Below are 17,500 nucleotides of genomic sequence, written 5' to 3' on the forward strand. Positions count from 1 at the left end.
TCATGCCCAATCTCCGTCTTTTCAAGGTGATCTGGCTATAAGAACAAGAAACCGATAGGGGTGGTGGTCGGGGATGCGGTGGCTCTCAACTTGTGGAGTTGGAAATCTAGCTCCAGCACCGCAGAACTCTCAGCAGTATGCAGCGTGAGCAAGGCGTGTAGGGTCGAAGTGAAAATACTTCCGTGACACTTCAGCCACGTCTGGCTCTTGACACGTAGTCCTGAGAAATTTCTCACGAAACAGGTTTTTCGTCCACTGACATTACTTTCCCTTTCCTGTAATCTCTGTGTGAAACTTACGAACGGGACGAAAACGACATGCACTTTAGACTTCAGGCCGACATTGTCCACACACCCAAAGAATGAAGCGAGTTTGATTCAAAATATAAAAAAATGTTGGGGATCGTCTGAAGCATATTCAAGCGAGGTACAGTCGGGCTTGATGACTGATCAAAGCCCTCGGGCCCAGCCCTTGGGCCTACGGCCCTCGGGCTGGACCCTTGGGCTTTGATCAGCCATCAAGCCCTTTGTACCTCGCTTGATTATCTACGTATAAAAAATCCGTAGGGCCTCCACGGATTTTGGCACGAAAAATCGTACTCCGGAACCTCCCTACAGTCTGTTTCAAAAAGATTAGCATTCAAGTTGGGTCTTAAAAAGTATGAAGATAAGGGAAAATTGGACAACAAAGTACATAAAACGGCTTGTTAGGGCACGGCAAATTGCTCTGTGAAGGTTTCGGAACAATTGGACCAACCGTTAAGGAGTTAGTATTTCGGCCAGGTTTCTGGCTTTTCCCATGGATTATAATTTGCCCTGGAAGCCAGTATCGATTTGTTATCAAAACCCACGATTTATCCCTTCCGTTTTGGCCTTGTGGTTATGCATGCTGTCTGCTGACCATGAATTTGTGAGTTCAAATCCCAACAAATCTTCAAGTCAAATATTTTTTCTTGATTTTTTCATTGTTTTGGTGATCATGCTGGTACAAGACAAAGAAGGTGGCTGCGCCAAACGACTTGTTGTTGGAGCTCGCGTTTCTTGCCGAACTGACTGACACTTGACTGGCTCACGCCATTTGAAGTTGTGAACACGGACGTCATTGCGCTGTAGCTACATGTTGTTGAATACACCGGCACATCGATCGATCGATTTCTGTTTGAGAATTATTTTAGTAACTGAAGATTGCCAATTTATTTGAATTTAGGAGTCAACACCGTCTTCTATCAGCTTTCACAGGCGTCTGCTTTTCTCAAAATGTCGTCGAAGTCACACGGATAGCCCTGCCACTTCAAGGCCTTGGGAATGAGTCTGTGTCAATGCCGTTTTCGTCACATCGTGAGAGTAAATTGCATCCGTTGCTCAAAGAATCTATTTGGTCACAAAACGGACGCATCCCGCTCGTCAAAATTTACCACACTTTCGACATGTCCTCTCTGACTCCATATGTAACAGTCCAACTAACTTCAGTAGTCATTCTTGGAATAAGCAATGATCCTTGCCATAATGCATTCTTATATACATGAACAAGCAATGATGGACATAACACCTAACAGCAGCAGCGTGATAATAGCAGGTGATAAGTGTATCCTATTCCTAGTGTTAGTAGTAACAGTGAATCTGTTACACCATTCCCCCCTCTCAACTGTCAGAACAGTACCAATTCGAAGGAACAGTTATGGTAACTAATGATCATGCATGGATATGTGGAATGCATGGTAGCCGAAAACAACACTGATGAACTCAAGATCCAGTGCATGTCCTCTGCAAATAACGCCTGGCTGGCAGGGAAGCACTATCCTAATTATATCAATAAAAACTGCTTTATGGCAGTTTTCTAAAAAAAGTTATTGTGTTCTAGTCCATGGACCCCGTCTAAAAAGTAAGAAATTAACGAAATGTGATAGCCGAAAATTAAAATTTCACACAAAACCTCACAATAATCACAACACTTGAAATGCTGCTTTCAACACTAAACTTGTACTGCACCAACAATTGGCAACATGGATGCATAGGAAAGAGGATCACGAGGAGAAAAGGTCTTCTACGGTACATGTAGCTTTTCATTCTGTGTGTGATTATTGTGAGGTTTTGTGTGAAATTTTAATATTCGGCTATCACATTTCGTTAATTTCTTACTTTTTAGACGGGGTCCATGGACTAGAACACAATTACTTTTTTTAGAAAACTGCCATAAAGCATTTTTTATTGCTATAATTTCTTTTGTTTTTTCTGTCACCAATCAATGGAATGCCCTATAGCAATATGTAAATGATGGCCTTCACATCAATACCGTATTATACGCATGATGTGCAAGCTTTTTCTTGCAGAAAATGGCACTAGCATAATGCATGTTCTTCGGCGGGGAAACATGTGAGTCGTGGTCTGGTGGTGGTGATACTTTTTTTATACGGAGGTCATTCTGTGCATGTTGCAACTTGCTGTTGCAGAATTTCATGACTCTGTCATAAAATTGTCTTGCCTTTCAGATATTTCAGATTTCCCCACCCTCGATCAGATTTATTTGAGAAATGTAGCCAGGTGCGTGTCGCAGATGTTTTTGTTGATTCTGTGTTTATAATGGTTTATAATCATGGCTTATCGTGATAAGGTCATCCAGCATCATATTGCACTGAAATGGTAATCCTGAAGTAGTTCAATGACTTCAAACTGTTAGTCCACGATTTTCTAAAACAACACAGCAAAGAAGGAACAATAAACACGAATTAAAATGTAAACGAATACATTGCTGAGTCCAAAACCTCGTTCCAACAACTACACTGATCCCGAGGATAAAAGGGGCAAGGCTATGGTTGGAGGTACTGAGAGATAAACAAGGCACTCCACAATAATAATTATAATCTTACACATCTTTTGGTGAGTATGAATGATATCCAGTCTAACCTCTTTAGGACGAACACCAAGGGACCGATGGTATTAATTTTATTCTGTGAGTTTGTCTTAAAACCTATTTTATAACCAGTGAACACAATTATTTATCCAATAGACATACGAATAGATTTCTTCTACAGCGAAAGATTCTAAGCCACACCGATTCATTGACTCGTCTCGTATGAAACAATTGAGTCACTAGTGAGATTATGCAAAACGAAAATGCGTATTAACTTTCCCTCTACATCATGAAGTGCGAAACTTCGCACCTTTGGACGCGAAACTTGCTGGGAACGCGAAATGAACTGTAGTAGGAAATTTCGTGAGATCGGGTTATGGCGTACGTGCACTTGGCCCGCGCAAACTACGAAAATGTGCAGAACGCAAAGTTCGTGCAAAAATTCGCACACACTTTCGCAGGGACTGTCGCGAAACTTCGTTCGAATTTTAGTTTTGTAGAACCTCTCTACTGAAACTTTCTTTAGCAACATGACGGCAACTGAAACAGCAACAGAGAAAGTACGATACATGTACTCCACAACAGGTACTACAAACAGATTGCAGATCGTAATTCTTGCTTTGGCGGCACGAAACTTTATTTGGGGCAGTGCAATCTCGGCGGTACTCACAAATCAAACAGCCCAGACTCGAGTAAACAAATCCAATCATATAAGTACGAGATTTTCACGAGACTGCACCCATTGGATTGTTTCGTATGAAACAAACAAGTTACTGAACCTCTCGACAATAGAGATTTCCCCTGATATGCGAATTTATTTTCCAAACTCGGTCAATTGGTACATGAACCTTTCCCTCCAGATTGGGAACTGCCAACGATAGTATGCCACTGACCAGTGCCTTACTTGTAACGTACCAATGTACAATTAATATGAGTACAGTTGTATTTCGACAACACATCTAACATATTAAAGCCTTACCGTCAAGAAGGTGAACTCGCGTTCTTCGCACACTGTAGACAAGGGCAAAGAGATAAAAATGGATCTAAATCCGAATAAAATCAGCACACGTTTCCGTAAATGAAAGGGTGAACATAAGCAAATGAATTGAAGGAAACCGGTCAACTTAGAGATCACCTGTCATCGAGTATTCCGTAAAAGGAGGCCTCGCAGCTCGGTAGCAGAAAAGCAAAATTTAGAAAAGAGATCCTGTCAACTTTTCCATTATTTATTGCATTCCGCCCCAAAATCAGCACACTTGTCAACACAAGCAAATGAATCAAAGGCAACTGGTCAACTCACCTGTCATTGAGTAATATTCCGCGAAAGGAGGTCTCAGCAGCGCCGAAACGAAATAAGCCAGGTCATGAGACGAAATATCCGAAACAGCTCATGCAAGAAGCAGATCCAAAGAAGGAAGTTCCTCGCGCATGCACATCCGAACACGGATCCGCGGACTGCATGCACAATGTCTGCCGTGCACGTGCACAGCACACGGCTACCACCCGTTGGTAGATCTAATACCGAGCACCTTACGTAGAGACTTACGTAGCCTAAGTGAAATACCGAGCACCTTACGTAGAAACTTACGTAGCATAGCGATGTCGTTTTTTCTGCCATGTGAACACAATAATAGAAAAGCTGACAGGATCGCTTTTCTAAATCATGCAGAATGCTACATTTCTATTGCGACACGTAGAAACTAGCAATACAACTGTGGCTGACAATTAAATAGCAATTTTATGAAAAACGGTCCAGGTAGGTTTTCAGCGGAATAATAGCGTTTCCTGCTTCATCCATCAAGTATTCCTCCGGCTCCCAGGTGGCATCTCGGTAGCCCTTCCATTTCACTAGGTACTGCGTGCGCCGTCCTCTCTTCTTGTGCGACAACACCTTTTCGACAATGTACCGCGTATGGCCATCCGCATCGGTTAGGGGTGTAGGTGCCGGCTGAGTACGGCCCGGTATCTCATTGCCATGGTACAGCTTGAGGGCAGCAATATTGAACACTGGATGGGCCCGAATGATTCTTGGAAGAGCTAATCTGTACGCATTCGGGGCCACTTTCTTCTGCACCTTGAACGGCCCATACCACTTGAGCCTTAATTTGTGTGAAGGCCTGTCTCGTTCCTCGGGCGTCAGCAGGAAGTCCCTGAAGACCAACACCTCATCCCCCTCCTTCAGGGCGTCCTCCACCCGTCCTCGATCCGCATACAATGATTGCCGGGCCTGCGCCGCCACGATGGCATCCTGTGCCTCACGTAGTGCCTCTACGCGGCCATCCAGCCATGACAGCGGACCATTCGTGTCCATGCCAGCTCCAGCTTTCTGCTTCGTCAATAAGCTCGAGGGAGTAACTGGATGGCATCCATGGTTGAGGAAAAATGGCGTGTTACCTGTTGACGCTTGATCGGCATTGTTGATCGCAAACTCACATAGCGATAGGAGTTCATCCCAATTGTTTTGCCTATGGTTGACGAAAGCTCTTAGCGTATCCTCAATGACACGGTTCACACGCTCAGTCATGCCATCGGTCTGCGGGTGGTTGGCCGTGCTCATTTTTAGCTCCACGCCAAGAATACTGAAAACCTCCTTGAAGAACGCCAACGTGAATCGCGGATCTCGATCACAAACTATCGTTTTGCTCAAGCCATGGGCAGCAAACACATGATCCACGTACAATCGGGCTGCCTCCTTAGAGTCAACATGAACAGTCGTCGGGATCAGGTGCACATACTTCGTCAGACGGTCCACAAAGGTTAGAATGGCGCTATGTCCTCGGCAGGTCAGCACAGTGCCATGATGAAATCCATGCTGATGTCTGTCCAGGGCTGTTCGGGGACTGGAAGGGACTGCAACAGTCCTGCCTTGGTCTGGCTACCCTTTACGCGTTGGCACCGGTCGCAAGATTTAACGAAGTCCTTCACAGTACTTCTCATGCCTGGCCAATAGAAGTATCTGCTCAGCTTCAGGTAGGTCCTGTCTCTCCCCGGATGGCCGGCCGTCAGGCAATCATGATTCTGTTTGAGCAGTTGCAGCCGTACTGGACCGCGAGGAATGCAGAGGCGAGCATCGCCCGATGTTACTAGGTACAGCCGCCGGTCCACACTGTTCCAGACGTCTCGCTCATGCATGGCGTCTTCGCTGCAAGCCATCAAGCGCATGATTACTGGCGAAAGCTCTGGGTCACTATCATACCCTGCTGAGATCTGATTCGCAATTCCTTGATTCACATCCAGAGAGAACTCGATTCCATTCAGTTCCAAGTCTGGTCGACGTGACAACGGGTCTGCTATGTTACACTTCCCTGGCTTGTGATGTACCGTGTAGTCATAGTCGGCCAGGAATTCAATCCATCGAGCCTCTCTCTTGGTTAAGTTTGGTTTGGTCCTGAGGTAGACAACGCCCATGTTGTCGGTGTAGAGTTGAAAGTGGCGAAATAGGTAGACTCGCCAGCACTGCAGGGCGTACACTACAGCCAAAGTTTCTCGCTCGGCGGCCGTGTAATTCCGTTCGGCAGAAGACAGCATGCGTAAGCTCGCGCCTGAGTACTCATCTGAGCGAGAGTGAATCTGACGCGAGCAGCGCTGAGATGAACAAACCGAAACTGCGATATCGTGCAATGGGAATTGCTGCTGCTGGCGTATCGCCGATGGCGAGGTTTTGGTGTTCAATGGCGGTATTGTAGAGAGCCTACATTTCTTGTAAAGACGTAGCCCTTACCTGATTGTTTATCGTACGACTTCAGCTCCATCACGAACTTGGTATGCCCTACGTGCTGTGATATTCGTGTATTTCATTCGCAATTGTATTTTCTCTCAACTTGAAGGGCTACCATGGGCCCTATCCTTCCCTGGACCTAGTCATATTTGAATTTTCTGGACGCGTTCAGGCACTCAGATTTTGAAAATATATGGTTTACCCATACCTACATCACAAGGTTCTTGAGTTATTGCTGGTTGTGTGTACATGTATTTGCGTGACCACCCCTCACATACATTGAGTTAGACCGGCAAAGGGTTAACTCGCAAAACATTCGCGCGATATATCGCAGTGCATAGACCAGTGTACAAACTTTCGTAACTTCGTCAAACATAAACGCATCGCGATAATCAATACACCGTTGGAAGGGTCTTGACCACATCTTTGCGGCGATATAACGTTCTTCACGATAGGATAAGAATTCATTGAGCGGCGACAAGATGAACACGGAAATCACGGCCCAGAGTGAACACGAATTGTTTTGTTCATGACTTCTTTTTGTTGAGGAGCGTGCCAGGGGATTTCCCTTTGGCATCTGAGCTTTGCAGCGCAGTTTGAATTGTGAAAATCTGTTGAATTTGGGCAAGAAGCCGAACAAGAATGTGAAATTGAGTTGTTGTGCCGTTCCGAGACACGGTGGTGTAGTTTGGAGAGGACGTGGAAGTGGCCCTGATGTGTCTATTCTCGAAATGTGCGCATGGCGGATAGTCGTCTTTTCCAATTTCAACAAACTATACTCTATAGTCGATCGATACGGCAAAAAGTTGTATGGTAAGCATCGTTGTTTTGTACATCGTCAGAAAGCCTTGGACCTCAGATTGCGTAGAGCGGCATTTTAGCTGTCTCAACAAGACCCAACAAAATGAGGGCCAAACGTACCAATACTATAGTATTGATTCGCTTATTGTAGACCTTGTTAACTTGCTACATTTTCTAGGCAGTGATGAGGCATTTAGGGAATGGCAAGAAGCTACTGACAATGATCAAGATCTTCAAGAAATCAAAAACCTATTACAAAACGACAACCGCAATAAGCAACCGACTCGTCCAGGCGCACGCGCTCTCTGGACTGAAAAAGGTGTAACTTTTTGTCGACTATTGTTTGGTTTATCGAAGACTTCAGATTAATGCTAGCCAATTGATTGTTCCTCGCACATTTCGTAGTCGTCTTATTCGTGAAGCGCACTCGACAGCGGTGACCGGACATTTCGCCACAAGACGCACGATTGTATTAGTCGGGCAGCGGTAAATGTTCGTGTCTGATGAAATTTGGATCAAGAAATGCCAGCTCAGGTTTCTACTGCTTTTCCAATGTCACTTATTTTTCGAGAAGGTGAAGGATGGGCTAGGACCTTCCACTGGACAAAAACCAGAAGAAAACATACCAAGAAATAAATAAAAGAGACGCACTGTCCAAGGCCACATTCTCTCAGGTTCACGAGGCAACATCGAAAAATACGGAAAAAACTCGCTTATAAGCCCTTCTTGACCGTTTACATGACAAAATAAGCCCTGGGGGTTGGATAAGCTCGGGGGTCAAGGGTAGGGCTAGTTGAGCTCGGGGCGAGCCGAATAAGCCCGCCTGACCATGTGAACGCGCGCTCTAAAAATGACTGGGTGACAGATCAAGGCGGGCTTATCGTAAGCCTAGGGTTGAACAAGCCCGGGCTTATTTTCTCATGTGAACGGCGCCTAAAAGCCCTTCTCAAAGTCGGTTGGAGCCCTTGTGCGAAGCGCAGTGTTCAGACCGATGTAGGGGGCCATCCAGGCACTCTGCTGAAATCCCAACAGCTTGCGAACCGCTGTCACCACCATGCCCAGACGCGAATACAGCTGCAGTGTACGGTAGTATAACACATAGTAGCAATCCAGGCAAACTGTGGCATATCATCAACACTGTAACATCTCGAACTCGCCAACGTATTGAGCCAACGTGTGATGTGGAGGATGTCGCCACAGCCTTCAGTAAAGTTGTGACTGATAATGATAGACCCCCTGTGCTCACCATGCCACAGGGTCCATCACGCCCCACAGCGTTATCAGCTTTCCAGTATGTCCGAACCAACTCTGTTTATCGTCTCCCGAGAGGCATCAATACAGCCAAGGACACAGGCAGTGACAGCATCCCAGGAGTACTTCTGAAGTGCTATGCTGATATCATTGCTCCGTCTGTTGCTGCTCTCTTCAATGCCTCACTATCCCGTGGTACAGTACCCTCTGCCTTCAAGCTTGCACACGTATCACCGCTATATAAAGCTGGTGACCCAGCAGTTCCCACTCACTTCCGTCCCATTTCCCTTCTCCCAATCCTGTCTAAGCTATTAGAGAAGCTGGTGCAGAAGGGACTTGTATCAGTCATGAACATCACGGAGTCACTTCCCTCCACTCAGTTTGCATTTCTCAGCGGCCATTCCACTGAGGATGCACTACAGTCCGTTTCAAAAAGATTTACAACTCTGGCGATCGCCCGCGGAGTTTGGCGTCTTACCGTATGAGCACTCGAGCGCTGCCTGGAAAAACTCACTGTGAACTCGAAGAAATATCCCGCGCGAAAGCAGGAAAAATGACAACTCACTCACGTTGACGAATTGACACAGTCATGGACGTACGTCTGGTTTACAACAAACGAGTTCTTCTTCGTATCGATAATGGAGTCAGAGAGGACATGTCGAAACGAAAGTGTTGTAAATGTTGACGAGCGGCATGTGTCCCAATCCGTTTTGTGACCAAAATAGTTTCTTTGAGCTGCGATGCAATTCACTCACCGTGTGACGAAAACGACATCGACACGGACTCATTCCCAAGGCCATGACTTGGCAAAGCTATCCGTGTGACTTCGACGACATTTTGAGAAAAACAGACGCTTGTGAATGCTGATAGAAGACGGCGTTGACTGCTAAATTCAAATAAATTGGCGATCTTGAAATACTAAAAATAAATCTCGAAAAGCTACAGCGCGATGACTCCCTGACTTCCATATTCACTCACACCATTGCAGTGTTGTGGGTGTGTTCACATGGCGTGAGCCAGTCAAGTGTCAGTCAGTTCGGCAGGAAGCGCGACCTCCAACAACAAGTCGTTTGGTGCAGCCATCTTCTTTGTCTTGTACCAGCTTGATCACCAAAACAATGAAAAAAAAGTTTGACTTGAGGATAGGTTGGGATTTGAACTCACAACTTCATGGTCAGGAGACAGCATTCATAACCACAAGGCCAAAAAGGAAAGGAGAAATCGTGGGTTTTGATAAAAAAATCAATACTGGCTTCCTGGGCAAATTGTAAACCATGGGAAAAGGCCGGAAACCTGGCCGAAATTCTAACTCCTTAACGGTTGGTCCAATTGTTCCGAAACCTTCACAGAACAATTTGCCGTGTCCTAACAAGCCATTCTATGTACTTTGTTGTCCAAATTTCCCTTATCTTCATACTTTTTTAGACCCAAACCTGATTGTAAATCTTTTTGAAACAGACTATAGCTCTCATCACCAACCGTATCCTTAATGCCCGGGACAAACGAATGTACACAGGTGTCTGCTTACTGGACATGTCAAAAGCATTCGATAAAGTTAGACATCACCAACTAATTCTCGACCTCTTCAATGTTGGTGTCACGGCCACAGCCCTGCGGTGGTTCATTTCTTACCTCTCCGAACGGACCCAGCGTGTGTGTATCGGACCATCACGCAGCACTATCACTCTCTGCACCTGCGGAGTGCCACAGGGATCTGTGCTCGGCCCCATTTTGTTCAACGTATAAACTCGGGAAATACCCTATGTTGCTGGACAAGCTTTGTCTTTGCAGTTTGCAGATGACATTGGTTTCACTTGCAGCAAACCGACTAAGTCTGAAGTGTCTGCAATTCTGTCTGCGTCAGCTTTAGCTATAGCTAACTGGCTAAACGACCGTGGCTTGATCATGAATGCTTCCAAAAGCCAGGTGATCTCCATTTCTGGGAACCTACCTGAGAAGCATACTCCACTCTCGGTGAACTTTAACGGGACCCTGCTTCCTCTTGTGGAGTCTGCCAGGTACCTTGGCATAACATTTGATAGCAACATGTCTTGGGATGACCACGTAACCCGCTGTGCAAACAGTGTATCACGAAAGATCGGAGTCCTGTGGAGAATGCGGCGTTGCCTCAGCACACAGGGTCGGATAACTTATTTCAAGTCCATCATAATGCCCGATCTTCTATATGGATCAAATGCATTCTCGACATCTCTGGCAGCCAGGCACTGTCATCGACTACAGGTTCTGCAAAACCGTGGTGCCCGTGTAGTGTTCGGACGCCCGCCATGGACATCCGCACATGACCTACTGGAGCGCCTCTCACTGTATCGGGTAACCGAAGTGTACAAGCAGAAGCTGGCATTCCTTGCATGGCGCTGCCGTTACGGCCAAGCAAGTCCTGAGCTTCAGGTTCTCTTGCTGCCAGCTTGTGGCCGGTCCACGCGCCTGGACTCCAGCATGGGTCTCTGCCTGCCAACCGCCCGCAGCAACTCTGGAAAGGGGACATTCGCCTTCCAGGGTGCGCTATGCTGGAACAACCTGCCTAGCAGTATTCGCTCCATCTCTGTTCCTCGTCAGTTCCGTGCTGCCGCAGTCCCCTTTCTTTTATTAACTGAGAACATTGCAAAGCAATTGTATGTGTGGCTGTCAATGTACATGTGTGTGTGTGTGTTTGTGTGTGTGTGTGTGTGTGTGTGTGTGTGTGTGTGTGTGTGTGTGTGCACGCGCATGTGCGTGTGTGTGTGTGGGGGGGGGGGTATGTGTCGGAGTATGTGTGTATTGGTGTGTAGGTGTGGGTATGTACATCTATGTGTGTGTGTGTGTGTGTGTGTGTGTGTGTGTGTGTGTGTGTGTGTGTGTATGTGTGTGTGTGTGTGTGTGTGGGGGGGGGGGTGTGGATGTGTGGATGTGTGGATGTGTGGGTGTGTGGGCGTACATGTAGATGTGCAATGCTTCGATTTCTCTCTCTCTTCTCTTCTCTCTTCCTGTTGGTGTCTCCCGCTTCTGGGCCGGCATGGCCCATGCTTCATGCGTGTTTGTTCCTGGTTTGTTATGTCTACTGTGTCCTGCCGCTACTCCGGCTTTGGCCATAACCACAATGTGTCTCCCCATTTTCTCCTTTATCCTTTCCTTTCTCTTTTTGCGAAAAGCTTTCTTCTCGCCGTGACCACGATTTTTCTTCTTCTTCTCCATTATTCTTTTTCTTTCCTTCCTTTCTCTTCTTCCTTTGCTGAGACCCTTCTGTTCCCATATTTTCTTTTCATCTGTGTCCCCATTCCTGGGTTATTTGGACTTCATTCGCTTCCTTGTCATTGGACATGTTCAGTCCGTTCGGTTTGCGAATTCAAATAAACACAACCAACCAACCAACCACATGCTTGGACTTGGGTAGGTGACGGGCTGTCAACTTGACTCCATGTACGGCTGGCACTTTGAGCTCCTCCACAAGTGCTAGTTGGTACGGTGATAGCTTGTCTGAGAATGTTCTCATCACTTCTTGATGTGGATGTGGATGTGGATAATCGTTAAAGTAGTGGTGCAGCGAAGTGGGTACATCAAGGTCGCACTCGACAATGAACCCAGTGCTCGAATCTACAGGGTGTGCCGGTATCTCGGATAGGTTATTGTCACACAAGGCAAACTCGGATGTCATAGGCTGTGTTTACATGAAGCGTTTCAACCCGGGTCAGATTTCAACCCGCCATGTTCACAAAGTGAATGGCGCGTTTACATGACGCATTGCGAGTGGAAATTTCGCCCCGAGTTGATTTCAACCCTCCCCCCGAAACAGCTCATGCAAGAAGCAGTTCCGAAGAAGGAAGTTCCTCTCGCATGCACATCTGAAAACGGACTGCACTGCAACACAATGTCTGCTGTGCACGTGCACAGCACGCCGCTACCACGCGTTGGTAGATCTAATACCAAGCACCTTAAGTAGAAACTTACGTAGGAGAAAAGGCCCCAAGCTGCACCCTCTGGTTTTCATGTACTCTTGCTGGCATCTATCACGCCTGACTGCCCTCCACCTTGGGTATGCATTCGCAACTAAATGTACTATTATTGCTGCACGGCTACATGCATGTAGTAGTAAAAGCAGAATATTGATATACATATTGGACAGAGCTAGAGAACAGCAGCCGAAGCATGTATAGCACGGCTGTGCATGTTGTACGCGTATCCGTGTTATTATTATTATGTCTCCTTTATTCACTTCTTTCGAAGGCGATAAGCCAGACCCGACGGGAAATATTTCCATGGGTGGGACAGCAAAAAGAAAGTGAAAAAAATAAAAAGCCAAATACCAAAGGGACAAGAAGTAGGGGAAGGAAGAGGAAGAAAGGAAAGAAACTCAATCCAAACTCCAACATCAAAATAATAATATAGAATTTGCAACGACAGGTATTGTACAAAGACAGGTATTGTACAACATTAAGGATAAGGACATTGATGTTGTTATGGGGAGTACAAAGGAAATATCTTTATCAGTCGTTATTCAAGTCTCTTGGCTATTGACCATGAAAACGCAGCAGATGTGTCTTTACATGTTAAGGACAGTTCTTAGTATTTTAAGCGAACATTATTATTATTTTGTTAGGATCGGAAGATCTCACGAAACGGCCACGATCACAAGAGGACGAGGTTCAATATGTTCAAATCTCAATTCGACAACAGTGGAAAGAGAGTCTCAGAGGTTCGATTGAAAGACAAGACCGAGAGAAAATGTCCCAGCCAGAGCTTATCATGGGCCTGGGTAGCTATGGAAATAAATGTGCTAAAGCGCGAGTCCAGCTACCCCAGTCCGTGCGCCAAGTTCAAAAAAGTCGTCTAAAAGTTGCACTTTTATTTGCAACCGCGGGAAATTTGAAGACGAATTTAGTGACATACCGAATTATTCTCAATTTTCGACTATTGGTTACCTCGAGAATACAGGCTTATCCTCCTATATCGATTGCTTTTGCGCCGTTATGGTGTTATAAGGGTGAGCGATGAGCACATTTTTCGAAAGTGCACCTCGATATTCGACATCTCAAGTCGTTCCGGTGCCTTTTTGTTTCTCTTCTCAATTTCCCATTTCGTAAATACGTCGCAGGAGATTGTGGGCCGTCTTATTTTGCAAGGCTCTATCTCTGATAAAACTACGCGAATGGGCGGACAGATGGTGTTGCTATAGGCCAGGAAGAAACCACGAGTGTCCGCACTGTGACCAAGTCCAAATGGGCCGCCAAAGCCGGGGCTCGAAACTGCATCCTGACAGGCAATGCGGACCATGTGTAGCCTGCCAAGATGTTCCCCTTGATGGCAGATATGCCCACCCCGATACCACGCAATGCTGGGAATATGCACATCACCCTACAATACCACGAAATGCATGTATCTGCAAGAAATGCATGAAAAGGCTCATAAATCATTCAGCAGAGCCAATGCCTAGCGCCTGTCACTGACAACGTGCATGCCTGCACAGCATGTTGCAGCACCGGCACCAACACCCGCAACAATACCAGACTGCTCAGTAGATGGTTGTGATTTGCCACGGCATGTCACAGTTTCATTACAAGCAGTAGAGCTGGCCGAGAAGCTTAACGTGAAAGTAAACGCAAACGATCAGCCAGCGGGTCTCTGCAACCGGCATAACATGCAGCTACATGACAGCAACAGGCCCACATGCACCATGTGTGGCGCACAAATAAGGGGTGTTAAGCGTAAATGTCCGAACGTCGGAGCAGTTCAGCGTCAGCTGCACACTGAGCGTGGTCTTACGGTCACCGCGGATAGTGCTTTTTGCCTAGCCTGTTATAAAGGCCAACTGGATATGGTGGACAGTCAGACTACTGACTTCAAGCTGGAGAGCCTGGTGCAGAGTATAACAGACGAAATGCACCAATGCACCTCACCCGAGGAGTCTGCATTGCTGGCAACAGCAAGATTTGTCTGTCTTGCATTCCTCGAGAACCGTTCTCTTCTTCTGGCAACGGCTGCTGATTTCTTCACCATCCAGCGACTGCAACAACCGGTGGCTACTGTCCAGCCTTATTTCGAAGCTTGGCGCTCATCTCAGTCATGGGTCATATGGTACCAGTAAGAAACGAGGTACGCTCCTGTATCGTACAGGGTGTGACACAGTTCTGTGCTTATACAATTCCCTCGCCGTTGCACGATCCCAGACCCTGAAACACAGAGCACAAAATGAAACCCAGCACACACAGCACACAAGCCAACCCAGTGGCCCATCATCCTTCGTATCAGAGCTGTCGGCTGCAATGCACTCATAAATCAAAAGTCAAGCACAAAGAGCATAACGACCTAACTTCACTGTCGGAAATGAAGCTGGACGCAGTGGTGGATAGTGTGGACAGTGAGTTGTGGGGAAACATTTGGCTGATGATGTACGGCCAATCGGAGTCAGAAGGAAGTCAAGCATCCAACCACCGTGCAAAGATGATCCGGTGCTTGTTTGTTCTATCATGCATGATGCATGCAAGCACACCAGCATGCACTTACCCTTTCCAGCTTGTTCTTTCGGACATTTGTGGATGCACATAGCAATTCCAGCGAGCTCATGCGAGTACTAGCTCGAGTCGGCGCAACAGCAGGTGGCGACTCCTACAAGCGATATCAAAAGACCATCATGGATAAGAAATCAGAGCTCGGAATGAACAGTGAGATACCTCACGCAAAGTTCTCCATTGCAACAGTGGATAATATCGACAAAAACGAGCCAGGCAGGCGAATGTACTACGGAGACCAATCAAGAGGCTTTCATGGTACATGTACATCTATTCAGAGCATCACACCAAAGCCCATCAGTGGCAATATCGTCGCGTGCAACAACATAGACCGAGTGCCACATCAAGGATTCCACTGTGCATCACAGCCTGCCGACACAAGTGAACCACAGGGTATGCGAGGCAGGCTGAGGTCCCGTGCAAGAACAATGATTGAAGGCCAGAAGCCACAAGTCGACCACCAGAGCACGCAGAGACACTTACCTACACCCCAGTCACAGCTGGATGATGCCATTCAGCCTGATTGGCCCACTGGACCTAGTGCTGTTGATGACGAGCGCGCAAGACCATCTACAGAAAGCACAGAGAATCCAGAAAATACGGCAAAAACCTGTGACACAACTATCACACATGATCAAGATAAGGCTGCAAGTACAGAATGTTCAGCATGCAACACCCAGCCCGCGCCAGATGACGCGCGCGTGTCTGTGTGTGTGTGTGTGTGTGCTTCTATGGCTTCTGCTGTAGCATCTTTATCATCGCCTCCGGCGATGGGCGTCCAATGGTCCAATGGTGTGTGTGCGTGTGTGTGTGTGTGTGTGTGATACGTGTTTGTATGTGTGTGTGTGTGTGTGTGTGTGTGTGCACGCATGCGCGCGTGTGTGAGTGTGTATATGTGTGTGATGCTGAATTCGAAGACACATGCTCTCACAATGCATTCGCACATGCTGCGGACCCTGCGTCTCCAGCACTTGCTTTTCTTTCAGGACCTGCACTTCTGTGCAGTTGTGCTAAACTATATAAAAAGTTTCTTTGACTATGTACTCCATCTATAATTATGTAATGAACGTCCTACCATGGTACATACAAAAGAAACTGTTCCACAGACTACCTTCAGCCAGAACTTTAGCAAACTAGATCAGCAGCCAGGAATACTGCTGGATTTTGATTAAAATCTGGGCCCCAATCACACGACTTACATAGAAATTCCGTATAGATGTCGAAGACAAAACAGCAAGGGGACTAGTTTGCAATGTAGAGGTGCCCAAGGAAAATAAGCAGCCAAAACGTCCTTGTTCAAGCACAATTACTTTAGTGCAAAATTCCACACAATTCGACATACCTCCACGAAATTGTGGGCCGCTCCATTTTGCATAGCCTTATTGGGATGTGCTTTGGGAATCCAAACCCAAATATATCTACCTTTGGCTTAGAGCATAAGCCGAGAGTGTCCGCTATATGCTATCCACTCCAGCACGACAAGCAAGTTGATGGTACGATTACGACGAAAAAATATGTAGTGCAAACACAGGTCTTCATGGTCTACAGTTGGGCGCAACGAACCTCAGCTAAAGTGACATAGGTGACAAAGGGACATACCTCAGCAGCAAACCAAGTTATGAACAAGGATTCCTCCAGCACACGCCAGTTCAGATCCAAATAAGGTTGCAAATTCCCAACAAAACAATTGTGTCGTCGTCATCTTTTTGCACCTCGATTTTTCCCGCGGTTGCAAATAAAAAACAGGCTACTCAAGGGCTTGGCGCACGGACTGACCCAGGCCAAAGGAAGAAAAGGTTAGGAAAGGGGACAAGGGCGAGTACGAGGGTAAAGGTGAATGCGAGTCTGTGAAGGTGAGTACGTCGAGTGTGCGCCTGAAAAGGTGAGTACGTCCCTGTAAAGGTAAGTTCGCGCGAAAGGCTAAAGGGACAAGCTTATCTATTTTTGCGGATTTTCTTTCATAAAAAATAAACGTCACAGGCTGCTCTTCCGAGTCTTCGGAGGTGTCCGCGTCCCAGCGGTCCGGGCAAGCGACCGAATCTCAGTGGGACACTTGGCCGTGGCCTTTGTACTGGAATCTGTGGGAGAGCCTTTCCAGGGACTACACACCTGGGTACCCGGGTATCGGGTATGGCTCCTTTTTTGTTCCTTTCCTTTTTATTTGTTTTTGCTGAGAAAGAAACGTTGCTGGATGGAAAGCTTTCTGTTCCCGCCATGCGCCAGCGCCTTTGCTCTAGTAAAACATTGCTGGCTGATAATGGTCATTGCTCGTGATGTCAACTTAGAAGGTGACGGGAAGCTGGGTTTCTTGCCATTTCCAACTTCCTGACTCTGAAAATGTAGCTTGAACTAAGAGCTCCAAATATTTCAGTTTTTC

The 17,500-nt window shown here is 46.6% G+C and overlaps 1 long non-coding RNA gene across 1 annotated transcript; it reads right to left on the reverse strand.

Annotated features, from left to right (window-relative positions):
• Window positions 1-14,130: 14,130 nt before the first annotated feature.
• On the reverse strand, window positions 14,131-16,512 carry LOC135827529 (uncharacterized). The gene is made up of 4 exons (XR_010555484.1): window positions 16,466-16,512; window positions 15,607-15,693; window positions 15,119-15,220; window positions 14,131-14,784 (listed from the first exon to the last, which is right to left on the reverse strand). It is a non-coding gene; the product is annotated as an uncharacterized LOC135827529 (long non-coding RNA).
• Between the last annotated feature and the right edge of the window lie 988 nt (window positions 16,513-17,500).

The sequence above is a fragment of the Sycon ciliatum genome, chromosome 11 (assembly GCF_964019385.1).
Source record: "Sycon ciliatum chromosome 11, ocSycCili1.1, whole genome shotgun sequence".
Classification (NCBI taxonomy): domain Eukaryota; kingdom Metazoa; phylum Porifera; class Calcarea; order Leucosolenida; family Sycettidae; genus Sycon; species Sycon ciliatum.